Source organism: Ischnura elegans, chromosome 10 (assembly GCF_921293095.1).
Source record: "Ischnura elegans chromosome 10, ioIscEleg1.1, whole genome shotgun sequence".
Taxonomy (NCBI): domain Eukaryota; kingdom Metazoa; phylum Arthropoda; class Insecta; order Odonata; family Coenagrionidae; genus Ischnura; species Ischnura elegans.
The window spans coordinates 6335378-6349757 of NC_060255.1; the positions used below are offsets into that span (position 1 = coordinate 6335378).

Sequence of the window (14380 nt, forward strand, 5' to 3'; positions counted from 1 at the left end):
TCAAATTCTATTCGCGCAAACGTGTCAGAAACTATTTTGCCCATGGTGCTGCAAACTGAAAAGTTTGTCGGGAAAAAGCAAGAATCAAGATGACTAAACGAATTATTAATTTAAAAAATTGTTTTTTACCACATTTTGATTGATGGTAGAACATTTGGACGACTAGCTTTCTTCAGATGATATCTTAGAGACAATGCTATTATTGATCTAGCCTTAAAGGGTAGTTTAATGGGTTTGGGTAGTGTTAATGTAAAGGAAAAAGTAATCAGCTCGTTTTACGAACGCTCGTTTGCGAGCTGGCATTGATCTAGTACTCCATTTCATACTAAAAGTTTTTATCTTAAATTAAAGCAATTACGGTGAAATATAAATTGATTTTAATTCATATCATCATGGCCGTAAAAAAACAAACTAATTTTGTTTCATCATTAACGAGTATGACTCAGATACAGACGCTACTAAGACTATACGCACTCCATCCATACTCTTGCAGCGTAGTAGCATAGCTACTAATCGACTAAAGTACTTAGGAACGTTATTATAGCTTTTAGCGTTTATCAAGGACGTCTGCCTGTCACTGTAAAGCAGCTCAATAGGCGTCGTAACTTCTCCCGGACCAATTTCTCTTACACTTACTAAGTTTCACATGACGCAGTAAAAAGCTCCAAAAAATGAAATATCGAGTGTTTACCGTTATTAATTTTTAAATGAATGGTAGGAAAATTCATCAAATAAAGTATCGAATTAATGCTACCAACAAACAGCTTACGATTTAATTAAAAAAATATGAATTTAATTCAAGGTAAGAGTAAAATGGGTTAACTGATTAGCTATTTCTTTAAGCTAATATGTTGGTCACTCATTAGCTATTAGAACAGGAGGTCAGAAGATCAGGTAACCTGTGCTCCACTAAGGAAGCGAAAGGTGAAGAGAAGAGAAAAAGGGAAGGGGAGGCCAGCTAAAATTCCTATTCAAATAAATCACATTGAGTCAGTAAAATCAATAACTTAGCCGAGATTTAAACCTTCAAAAAGGGGGTCAATTGTACCTCAGGGACCTAAAATTATAAATAGTTAACATATTTACACTAACAATAATAACAGGTAAACAGGTAACAGGTAACAATAATAATAAATTAACTTCGGGATATTTGCCTTATTTTTATAATTCACGGCGTCGGCTTATTATGAAAATTCGCCTCTGAAATCTGTAGCGCACATAAGATTATATAATGAAAAATTTATGTTCAAACATTTTATGTTAAAACATCGAATGTAATAAAGGCACTGACACTCAGGCCATGAGGCTTTTACATTCTTTTATAATTAAAATAGTAAAAACTGAGTTCAACTCTGATACAATGAATTCGCCTCCGTAAAAAATCTATTCCTTAGAAATAAAAATGAATGTAATTCGAAAGAGTTAAATAAATTCATCGCCAATAAAAAACATTCTGCGATGTATAGCATTCAATTCGGGAAGCATTGCATAAGGGGAAGCTTTGGCTGCGAGTCGTGGCAACGCAGCCTAGGTTTTTGTATATCTATTTTAAAAAAATTCAAAGCACTGATTGTAAGCGCTAAATTCAAACGTTACGTCAATAGCTTCTTACCCATGCTCATATTTATTTCACAGTATAATCAGTTCACTCTAATTTCTTCATCCTAACATCTCCTAGCATCGTGATAGATCACCTGAAAGATCAACATAATCCAAATGCATAGTTTTTCATGAATACAATTTATTGAAGCTTCAGGTAAGACATGCAACACGTAAATAGTACGACCAATAATTCATTCACGCGTCCATTTCTGTGTTTTCTATATTTAAGGGCGGCATATCAAGAAACAATTTTTATGTGCGCCACTTAATTCATGTTTATTATAAAATTTATCAAATGTGCGTGCATGTATTTATATATTTATTTTCTAAATAAAAAAGGTAAATTCACATATAGCATTAATCATTACACAACGCAATATTCACTTTATCAACCTGATCACTTCAAACAAAAAAGGAGAGGCTTCGAAAGAGTAAAAATGATTTTCATTACTGCTATAAAATATCTGCAAGATGAGAGGTTTTTCTTTAATGATAAGGCGAACACGGGAGTAACTGCTCTCCTCAACCCCCCTTTCCCGTCCTTCCCAGGATTCCCTGCGGTCTCCGGCGCCTCCCCACACCTTTCGGGCGGCCGTCAGGCGGGCTAAGCGATATTTATGGGCAGTGAATCGGGAACAGCCTTAAAAGCGGAGCATTAGGGGGGAAACGTGCCCGAAATACCTCCCTCCTGGGACTTCGGCGAAAGAGGGCGTATAGTGGAGATGGTCATCCTCCCCTCCGCTCCCTCCGCTTGCACCCGCGCGAGGCAACGGAGCGGTAAAAGGGCGCGATGTGTGTGTCCCCGTCCCCCTCTCTCTCCGTTTAGCTTTTCCACGGATTCGGGCGAAGATAAAACCGTGATCAGAAGCGCGTTCTTTCAACGGGATATTTCTTCGGGGCGGGTTCTACACTGCAATAAAAATAATGACCTCTTCACGCCGAATAAACTGTGTTCGACGGTGGGACTCAGGACTCCTGGGGGACGCTAAGCGCGCAAGAATGGCCACTCTGTTCTCTTGAGTCTGGGAAAGTTTGATGGCGTCGACTTTATGAAGGTTAATCCTCTTATGCGCTTAATCCAACCCAGGCTCTCGGAGAGGGCCGTCTACTTTGACGACGTTTAAATATTTTACTACTTAATTTTTGGGCACCTGTCCAACGATACTCGGGTCATAAAAAATAAGGTGCACTTTTTGTACGTAAGGCTCAACAGCTAGGGACAGGCAGTCATGAGCATTATTCTTTGAGTGCATGCAAACGGGTGAACGAAATAAATCTTATCTGCCGCAATAAAACGTACAGGGAGATGGAATTAGCAGGAATAGTAAGCCATTTGAGCATTGGTTCTTCGAGATATCCGCCTTTTAGTGAACCGCGAATGTTTCTCAAAATTATTTCCCAGCTAAAAAGAAGCACTTAAACTTTATAGCAAAGTATCCATTTTCCCAGACTAGGCTAGGAGCCCAAGAATCCTCAAATTTGGGCGAAAATAGTGCTCAAGCCACTTAAGCTCTCGAGTCTTTCTCTCTCACAGTGAATTGCCGAGAGGCAATTAAAGGAACTTTACGTCCTCATTAGGCTACAACCGGGTGTATAATTCCATGAATGTGCATTCCGCACGTTAACGGTGCGGCGTCTACCACTGCTTCACTGCCTTAAATTTTGCATGTAATTAAGGCACAGCTGAAAAAGTTGTCTAGGCGAAACCCATTGCAAGCAATAACAGTGTTTTACCATTTACAGGTGAGGAGAAAAAGATCACAAAGGAGATAAACATCGTAAAAGGCCTGATATAATTCGGTAAATTAATCGTTTTCCAATTAGGGTAAATTACAATTGTATTGGTTAATTATAAATGCATTTTCAAGCCAATAAAAAACATCTTTCAGGTAGTCATTTTGTAAAACTTTCATCCTTACTCTCCACATTTACTCCACTTCACAGAGAGAGTTCAGAAAGTATAATCATACATTTTCGTCTTAAGGCAGACTTACTATGTTTGATATAGCGTGTCAGAGCGTTCCATAGTATAGCTGAATCCAAATATATATATAGCTGAATATAGCTGAATTCCTCCCTTAACTTTTGCATATAGATTATGGCATAGTGGCAACTACAGGAGTACGTAATGGTCACGCGTCTCAGAAGGATTGAATCCGAAGTAAAGTGCATTTAGGGTAGTAGAAGAGGGTGAGTTACAAATGAATGAAATAGTCAATAATCACCTGAGGGAGGCAAACGCTGAGACAAGAGAAATAAGGGTGGCGAGAGTAATCGGCTCTTTAGGTCGTCGGGGGGCAGATGTTGGCCAGAGCGAGCTTTTGGGATGCGATCGAGTCAGATGGGCTGAATTAAGGACGAAGACGCTTTGAATGCTTTTCCCTAATGCCTCTTCCGGCAGCGGCTCCGACTTTTTGCTCCTTTCGTTGATTCACCCAGAAGCGACACTGAAATTTCCCTAATTCCTACAGAGGTACGAGCTATCGCGTCCGGCCTCAAGAATGCATGGGCAGCAACTCATCATGAAATGCCACCTCACCACATTATTTATGCCAACGGAGACTTAATTTTTAAAATAAATTCGGAGGCGGTGCAAACCAAAAAAATTCGCATGTGGAAAAATCCAAGGATGCTACTTGTGTAAGGTATTGGGAATAAGGCCACGAATTCCAAAATGGCAATAGTCAACCAAGAAGGAATTTGAGGTTATCAGTTTTTATCCATATTTTTGGGGCTAACATGGCTGTTAATCTGAATTACCCTATGTTCTAAAGAACCTCGATCCCTCATCTGAGATTCGCACCAAGTCTTATGGGAAATAAATTAATAAAATGGAAAATAATAATTTCGAAAAAATCGGCGCAAGATTAAATCTAATAGAAAACGGCAATATTTAAATTATTGCTATTGAAGAGTACTCTACGGGTACCAAAGAAACAACGAACTTGCTGTTATGATTGGTGGCCACCAACCTCAGCGACTTGCTTAGGCCCCATGCATACTAGATGAACGGCGACTGTGGGTCCATCTATGAATGTGCGCAACAACCACACGGCAGGGAAAGGTAAATAAAGAAACGAAATAATTGCTCGGGCGCTGCTCACGCATTGCAAATCACTGTTATGTCGGCTTGTCATGGATACCATTATTAAAAATGGAAATACCCGGCTGACGCGCGCTCCCTCCTGTATGACGCGTACCCTGCTCTTGACCCTCCAAACGGAAATAAAAATACGTGTGAGAGTTACATTATTCAATGCGATATTCTAACGAATTGATATGAATAAGAACAATATAAAATCATGACTAAAAAGAAGAAGCGATGGTTATGGCCGCTATCAACATCGCCAACAGCGATCAGTGTCGTGCATAATGAACCCACGACTTAGGAAACTTAGGCTTTCTTTACGTAAATACTGAAAAAAAAATCCTGGCGTACAGCCCTGAAACAGCAGGAAACATAATGTTACAGAAGCTGAGGTACATAGTCAAGCAAAGGAACGGCTATCATGAACCGCTGATTCGGAATACTGCTGTTACCCTCATCCTCTATAATACATACCCGATAAAAAAGGGTAATCCAAAAAATTTTTGTGTTAAGAATAAATGCATGCATTTTTGATTAGAAGAAGCTTTCCCACGCGTATTTTTAAGAGTTTATTAATTAATTGCGCCTAATTAATAAACCAATCGGAGAATCAGATTCAGCGTAAATAATGTCAATTCACTTTACAGGGAAATACTGAAATTGAAAAACGAGCAAAGAAGCTTACAGAGTCAAATTACAGCCCGTATTGTAGGTAATTAGAATAAAACTAACAATAAATGCGATCATAAGTAAGTTTTCCGTCCTTGACTTAATATTCTTAAATAATAATTCTCTTAACACCGACCAATGCAGTTGGTTGAGTTTTTGAGCCATAAAATGATAGTATTAGCATCATTAAATCAGTTAGCAAAATGAAATGCGGCTCAGGATAGGCATAAGTGAACATGATTTTAAAATGTGAAAACACAATACAGAAAAAAGCCAGCACAGAATAATGATTACATTCAATTTCGATGAGGACGTTGAAAACTGAAATATTTGTTACATAAGGTTACCACGCATTTCTTTCCGAAAAATATTTCTTTGAGCTGAAAGAATGATATTTTGTCGTTCTTATGAATACTTTACTACCTTGCGTGCTCTGTTGGGTTATATTACCGGATTAAGGCTGGGAAAAGTTTTCCACATCGGCGTACCGTCTTATTTTCTGCTTTGACTTTCGTTTTTTCATGACCTTTATATTCTGTTAATCTTAGAAGCTGAATCAAGACAAGTATTTTCTTTGCAGAGCAAAAAAATATATAATGCCTCCCATGAAAATATAAGAACTGAAAAATAAGGAAAGGCTTGGATGACATGAGCATTCCAAGTTTCGCCTTTTTAGCCAAGAAATATGGAATTCACAGATTGCCTGTAGTATTCAAAATAAAGAAAGAACGGACCTGATTCTATGCGTTTCATATCAATGAAAAATAATCACTGATCTTTCTTGAACTTGATGGCTTTCGTCGGATAAACCACGAGAAGGCTAAGAGATTTCTTCAGGGCAAAAAAGCATTCCATCTAATTTACTTGTTCTATTTAAGGTGTGCTATTTAACTTCAATGGATCTGGGAAAACTTTAGATGGCATAAAGCATGATATTTGATGCAGTGAACAACAAAACAGACTCCTTAGAATGAACTGTGCAATCATGGAGACATCATCGGGACTAATCACTGTCAGAGATTGAATGCAAAGGAGACCCCTCTCTCAAACAATGACACTGCATAAGATTTCGTGAGTCAATTCTTTCTCATAAATACGGAATACTTGTCATCTCGGCACATTTATATTTCCAGGGAATTTCAAGTATCCTTCTGTTCTAATTAAAATTAATTTTTAACCTATGTTTTGTAACAGAAAGCGAACAATTACTTTGTAAATCTATTTTTAACCTTTTTCAACAATATCATCACACAAAAAAGGTGGTTCTCAATACACCGATTGCTTCATGGTTAAAATACACCCAATATATGAGGGGTGAATGATAGTTTAGAAAAGAAAAATAAAGAACATATTTAAGACTTTAATATTTTCATCCTTTTTCACTTCTGAATTTTAAACCACTGTCGAGAGTTTCTGAAATTAAGTGATTTTCAAAGAATTGCCGAGCGGCAATAATACATTTGCCATTAACTAATCAAATCCACCCTTAATTGTTAAATAAACACGCGTCACACGCGCTCTTTTTTCTCAAGTTGGACGTGGAGTCATTGAAAAGAACTTTATAATACTTCATTAACAACTTTTCTCCGCCATGACCTGAAATATTGCATCAGTTAAATAGTCCCCTCAAATAAAAAAAATACCTGCCCACCAACACATTGTCTATACTCAACGACTCCACGAATAATTCCCCTCGGTGGACCCTTTCCAGTTAATCAAATTTTCGTAACTAGTCTCACATGACGAGAACTCGATTGGACCAAAAAGAAGTTACACCAAAGCAAACTGAAATACGTTGCCTCCAGCTTTTCGAGCCTCTATTTTTTTTTAAAATTTGCATCGACGGTGATTTCGGTTTGATTCAATTAGCAATGGAGGCGGACAAATTCGGACGTAAATAGGAGTTGTCTTGGTTGGCTGGGCGGCCCATCCCTCCATCTCAGTAGTCCCGATGGGTTTTTAATCACCCGACGCCGACTCGGCACGGCTGCTGCTGCTGGGGAGACCACGGGAGTGTGGGAGCGGGAGGAGATTTATCGAATACGGATTGAGTGCCAAGTGGGAGAGCGGGAAGTTCCGATGAGCGCTGGAGTGCGGGGATATGTGCGCGGGGAGTCTCATTACGGGATATGAATGAAAAGACACGCGGCCGGCGGTGCGAGGGATCTTGTTCGCATGCCATGGAGATTAAGACGCTGCGCCCCAATGCTGTTATCTCGGGAGGGGGAAGAGTGACGGTGGGTAAATTGACGGGAAATGGCAGTTAACCTTCCTGAGAGTAATTTTGTACGATATCCATGGATTCCATCACAATAACATAGTGAGTTTTCGCTAATTACTCTAGGATAGAGATGCTTCATGAGAAGTTAAGTATAAAAAGTTCATGACTGCCCGAAAAATTATTATAAAATAGGCCTTTATTTGCATCTTCCATTTCAAGTTTTCTATGCGTTCCATCCGTTACGGATAAATGCTACAACGGAAAAGTCTTGTAGTTACACTAAATTATCTTACTCAATAAGTTACATTGAAAAAGTTGCGTACATTACAGGTAATACTACTATGTAAACTTGGATTTTCAAAAACAGGTCCATGGTAGTAAGCTGGGTCCCAAGTGAAGACGACCCGAGCTCTGTGTGATTGGTTAGATCTTACAATTAGCTCGAACCATCCTAGGACCCTTATTCGTGCTCTGAGTGGCAATGCGGACCTTCGGGAGATTACCGTCACCGCCTGAGGTCTCCCTTCTGGATGTCATTTGTCATAGTACAATTTTTACATTAATGGTTCGGATAATTAGTCACAGATAAAGGAGTAAATCCAGACTGGAGATCGGAAAAGTAAGGCTTTAAAACGCGGTTCTAAAATGGTGCTTGATTTTTCGAAAAATGGTAATATTTTGTTCGAAGACTTCCGGAAAATGGGCAAAGCCGTCTATTGAGGAAAAGCATTGCATACCTTTTCCTCTTCTCTCCATCACGCCCCCTTCCTTGAATCGGCCTTTGACCTACATAAATGAAGCTGTGAACTTTACCAATATACTTATAAACATAAAATTAACCCTCCACTATCTCGTTGAATGTAATGTTTCACCACCTTGGTTTACTCTTGCCATCGTCGTCCAAACTGTTCCCCAAAATCGGTTTTCCACGAACCCTGAGACGTAAATTATTCACCGCTTCCACCGCGAGCATCGCCAGGGAGACGGGGGTCCACTGCTCACTCGCAGAAGGAAGCAAGACGATTCGGCGACGGTTTTTCGAAGCGACGTGTGAGCATAAAGACAGGAGCAGTGCCAGAGACATGAGGGGTGGTAGGGTGCGGGGGGGAAGAAGGAGAGGAGGGGAACATCCCCATCCCACTTCTTCGAGAAGCAAACGCCTCTGGGAATGATGGAACTGACGGCAGCGCCACCGGAAGTCACGTCATTCTCATCTCGCTGCGCTCCATATTTTTTCCTGCATTCCCCCATCGCAGGTACACGGTACACCCCCAAACTTCCCTGGAGCCGTGTGAGGCCTTGACGGCGCATTCGAGGGCAGGAAATCTCGAACACGGACCGGGAGGAAGTTCATGGAGGCAAGGGGAGGAGCGGGGAGGGAAGGTATCCATGGAGACGGAACGAAGGAGAGAAACATGAGAGAAGAGATTCAAAAACACTCTTTCTCTTGAGTCGTGGTTCTGGAAGGGGTGTGTAAAGAGTGACTTTTCGGGTTCTCGTCCGCGTGTATAAGCTGATGACACAGTTCATCATGGTAGTTAATAGGGAAAAGTATGGCGGTGGGTTGGGGGAATTCGCGATTGAAGGAAAAAAACTGAAAGATAAAATTTTGGGTGAAAACATAGCTATAATTGCGGTTATCAATCTACCATGATCTATAATAACTATGAGCACTCACGTCATTTCACGGCAATCGAATCTTAGTTATCAGAGTGAGTTTGGATGTTATTGACGGGCAAACGTTGTAAAGTAATTAAAGACGAGCTCATTCACCCCCTGACTGGGAGTGGAGTTCACCCTCTGAATTGTGCCAGAGAGAGAGAGAGAGAGAGAGAGATGAAAAGTTAAAATCGCAGCAGCATTCAAAATGAGTAAAATAATTCGGCATAAAATCCAGCATCTGACTTCCCATAGCTATGTAAACGAGTGGAGAGCTACACTGGAATTAACCCATTCAGCCAGCACTGATGTGTACTCACGAGGTGAAAAATTAATCACAATTAAATCATGATTCATGATTAAATCACATGCAATCAATCCCCTGGGGCTATTCATTGGCATACACATAAAATTTCACACGGAAAGGAGCCATATAAAAATCAAGCAACTGCATATGTTACGGTTAAATTATTGAGACATACCATTCGTTCAGTGATACTGGAAAACACAGGTTCCTTTTTTATTCACTGCAGAAAAAAATTAGCGTGAGAAAAATTAGAGAGAAATATTACATGAGGATTACGTACCTTCTTTTTCTGCGTCCAGTATTTTTAGATAGCATTTTTTTAATTGAGTGAATAATAAAAGGACAACATAATCATTTGGCTTACATGTAGAAGCGAATTTTTATTTAGGATATAACGACGGGCATACATTTTATACAAAATATTTAACTATCCGATGGCGCTGATTTTAATGCATAGTAAGGAGTAAAGCCCGAGTAATACTACCAGAGATTCAGCCAATATGGCCGATACATGGTAAACACCTCCATGCTCATCCTCAACGTAAAAACAGAGAATGAAATGGCATGGTAAAATTTCATTTTCCGCGGGTCTCTCATATTCTTAGAAATTGTGGGCTGAATGGTGACGTACGTTCTCCTTTATTCGGAGATGATAATTTCTGTGGATTCATGTGTGTGCCTTTAATATTGCGGCCGAATAAAAATAAATATACGGAAACGCAAAAGCATCAAAAGTGGGTGAAGTTCAGTCGAGGTGAGAGGCTGGCGAAGAAAGGAAACGAGCGTAAAGGCAGATGAAAGAGGGGACCGCCATTGAAGACGACAGCAGGTCCCTTTATGCAATCCCGAGAGAGATTGAGGTGGAGGTGGAGGAAAATGGAGAACAGAAGAAGAAGAAGAAGGAAGAGGCAAGGGAGGGAATTGATGAAGACGGAGATGAGAGAGAGAGAGAGAACGGGATGATAAAAGTGTAGATGGAAAGAGAGAGAGAGAGGTCGGATGAAAAATAAATAAAGGAACATCGCGAGAGCGCATGAGTGCAAAGTCCCGTGTTATAGGGTTCTCTTGCTGCGAGACGAGAGAGCGTTAATATTGCAAGGGATAGGAGAAAAGGGTTTTTGGCGGGGCACTGTGGGTAGCTAGGGAGAAGGGGGGAAGGTGTGAGGGGAGGGAGGGAAATCGGAAGGGGTGGGGGAAAAAAGTGGGCCAGCAGGGATACGGGGGATGAATCGGAAGGGATGTAATCGCAACATGAGGGCAATGGAGGCCTTCTCGTCTTGGTCTTCCTCTGGCGCGTGAAAGAAGCGAGTGGTCAAAGGGGATGGCCATCGAGCCAATCAACTCGATAACCACTTATTTGAGGGCCATGTCCATGCACTAAAATATTTTCGGGCAATGGGAAATGTAGCATTGGTTTTTATTACAACAGTAAGTCTTTCATATTCAACTATTTCAATGAGGCTTTATCATTCATTTAAGACAAGCATTTGCTGCCGTTAAATTTATAAATAAAATTAATAAAAACTTGCCTCCATCAAATGATGTCATGGTTTTAAGTCAAAATATATGCATGTTCATTATTGAAGGTTCAGAGCGTGTTGATGAAAATGTAATGTTTAAACCTTAACCAGTGACGTGCAATTCTTGTTACCAGTGACGTACGGTCCGGGAAACCGCAAAAAACAAAAATTCATAAAATGTTGCAAATTCATTTTTATTGCTTATTTTAATGTTTCTTTGGCTGCTTAACTATTCTACAACTTATATTAAATATTATGCATTCCCAACACGAACAAATTTTTCAGAAAAAATTGTCATTTGAAACAGGATCAAAAAACATATAAAAAACACTTGAGTTGTTATTATTATCGTACTTAGGCGAATGATTTTTCCTCTGTGGATTTTTCGCACTGTTTGTGCATTGCGGGTGACTCCGTAAAAAGTTATCACCGTGGCTAGTCCCGGTATACTTAAATAAACACTAGAAATTGTTTTTAACAATTCTTTGAATCATTTCCACCAGCATTACGTTTATTGGTTTTTCCAATTTAGTGACGTGAGGCCTCACAGACCGCTAATCAAATTCAGTTGCCAATTTTCGGAAATAAATAATAAGAACGTTAAATTTTAAGAGTACTACGTCCTCATTATTATTATTACCAAATGATGACGCTCACGAGGATAATAGATATTTTAAAATACTAATTTTGAAAATATTCATAATTTTAGGAACGCAGCGGTTTCTCAGACCTCACGTCACAGGTTAAGCGTTAAAGAATAGATTGTGAAATGCTAATTTATATAAGTAGAGAGGACCTTTTTCACACGGATTCATTCTATCAAATGCAAATACCCATAATGATTACGAAGAAGGAAATGAAAGAGAAAGAAAAGACATATGTACAAAAGTCTGAAAGAAAAGGACTGAATATATACACGTACACAAAAAATAGATTACGCTATGGCGGACCAAATGAGTTATTTAAAGATAACCACCGCAACCCAACCAACGAGAAAATGATAAAAAATCATAGAAAAACAGAAAAACTTATTTGAAGTATTTTATTCTTAGAATATGATATATTATAGCCACTTTACTCTAACTTGAGATTGTAAGAAAAATGCCAACCGGTTGACCGCAATAAGAGCTTCAACTAATAGTTAATCAAACCTTACAGGCAAGTGATGTCTATTGCAAAATCCTAATACTTTAATGCCGTAAAATTAATAGAAAAAATTATCTACCTACAAGGTAAATAAGAAATCAACAGTATTTGCTCTTTACGGTTCGGAAAAATGTACGAAATCATTTTTTTAAATTTCTATAGGAAAATTCCATGCCACCAACGCTATACCTACAAATAGTACACTATACGGCCATGTGTAAATGATAAAATTAAGTTCTAGCAACCTACCTCAACCGTGAAGCCAATTATCTCACTTGGCGTGGACTTATTATTGTAGAAAAGCTACGGACTTCATACATACGATGTAGAACTGAAGTTGCTGGTCAAGCGGAATAAATGATATCCTGAGACTCTGAGACATTTATGCCGCGTTCACAACACTGCGACTTATACCAACGGTTGCAGCGTGCATTAGAAATAATGCTATGCTCTACGGTAAAATTTTTTCTGCAAAATTTAGGGCTCGAGTAGGAACACATTGTTCAAATGGAAACTCAGGAAATCGTGACATAAAGTGGATAAATCTAAAGCTCAGAGAAAGTAAAGATAAAAGCATAGGGCTTCATGTAGTATAGTCACATGTACAGTTTTTCCTGTTTATGACAAATATTTATGCGCAAGAAGACATTGGCAATATAATCACAAGCTGTTGGAGTTGTATTATTAATTTTGAGCATCCAATTGACTATCACTCAAACATAAACACATTACTGCCATAGAATTGAGTTTCTAAGTGAGCATATTTATACTAAGGGAATCTGAAATCTAAAAAATATATATCTGTGACTGCATATGTAGAAATATTACAGAATGATTTGATCTAATTGCTGCATTGAGTAGGTAAACCTTCCTCACAGTTTGAATAAAATCACTCAAACGCGAAATAACGCAAAAATCTTCGGGTAAGAGACTTGACGTTCATTTCACAAAGAAATTAAACTTCGCCATGAAAGAAACATTTTTGATGCGTGGGTAAGATTCCGAACAGGAAAAAAAGTGAGATACCATTCGCAATGACTGCACGTTGCCGAACGGAACTAAATAAACGAGTCAGGAAAGGATAATTATAGATTGAATACTGGGGAAAAGCGTGGGTTTGTGAGCTTAAGGACGCAAAAAAGGGAAATGCAAAAAGAAAATATAAGTTTGAGCGTGGGATTGGGTACCTTGGGTTTTCCTTTAATACATTCCCCCTTTTGCGAGTGGACGAAAGCGGGGAGAGTGGTCGCGAAGCCAAACACCGCGATGTGTGGTGGCGGAAATCAAGTAGGCATCGCAAGGGGGGGAGGAAAGGCTAGGGGTGAAGGGGGTGAATGAGGCAGTGGATGAGGAGGGAAGGAGATTGGGGGGATTGGCTGTGGGAGCAAGCGAGGCTTAGCGCTGGGAATGGGCGAATGGAAGAGAAGGTGCCGGTGAGGAAGGGAGCATTAGCGGACGGGGAGGCTATGTGTGGGAGGGAGTCCAGGGTCCTCCCCCCCTAGGGACTCATTCCAATGACGCTGATAAGAATATTTCTGGGCGACGCTCCCTAACCACTCGATAGACAAAAGGACTCAAGGAGACGTAACGATCCCGCAGTTATGTTTGGCAAATGAATTTTTATCCCTATCAGAAATGTTTCAAATGCGATGCTACATAAAAACATTCTACTTCAATGAATCATGGAGAGAAACGAATATTTTCCAACTGTGGACGTGAAACGCCCATAATTTGACGAAGAAGGAGAACGAACGGTTCCCAACAAGGAAACGAAGCTAACAGGTCAGTGGAATTTTCCGTTCTTCTTTGTGACGTTCATTTCATCACAATGAAGCTGAGATTGTCACCGCTTGATTTCGACTCAAGTCTCATTGCTCTAATGTATTGTTTCATTAGTCTTTATCGGCGTGTTTTTTCTCTCACAGATGACTGCTTGGGACGAAAAGAACCCTCTAGAAAAGAAAAATGATAAGATTGTTCGAGGAAGGTGAGAGAGGAGGAGAAAAAGTAAGCAAGGGAAGAGAATAAAAAGGATTAACTGCTACGATTTATTGCGCATGAAATAATGCATGCAATTTAACAATGGCGATTTGAGATATACAATACCTATTTGACTATCGCAAATTCAGAGTATATCTTTACGATGTTTTTAGTCAGCTAAAGCTCTG

The 14380-nt window shown here is 39.5% G+C and overlaps 1 protein-coding gene across 1 annotated transcript in view; it reads right to left on the minus strand.

Annotated features, from left to right (window-relative positions):
• Positions 1 to 14380, minus strand: part of LOC124167109 (lachesin-like) — a 462868-nt gene that overhangs the window by 84535 nt on the left and 363953 nt on the right. The window lies entirely within an intron of this gene.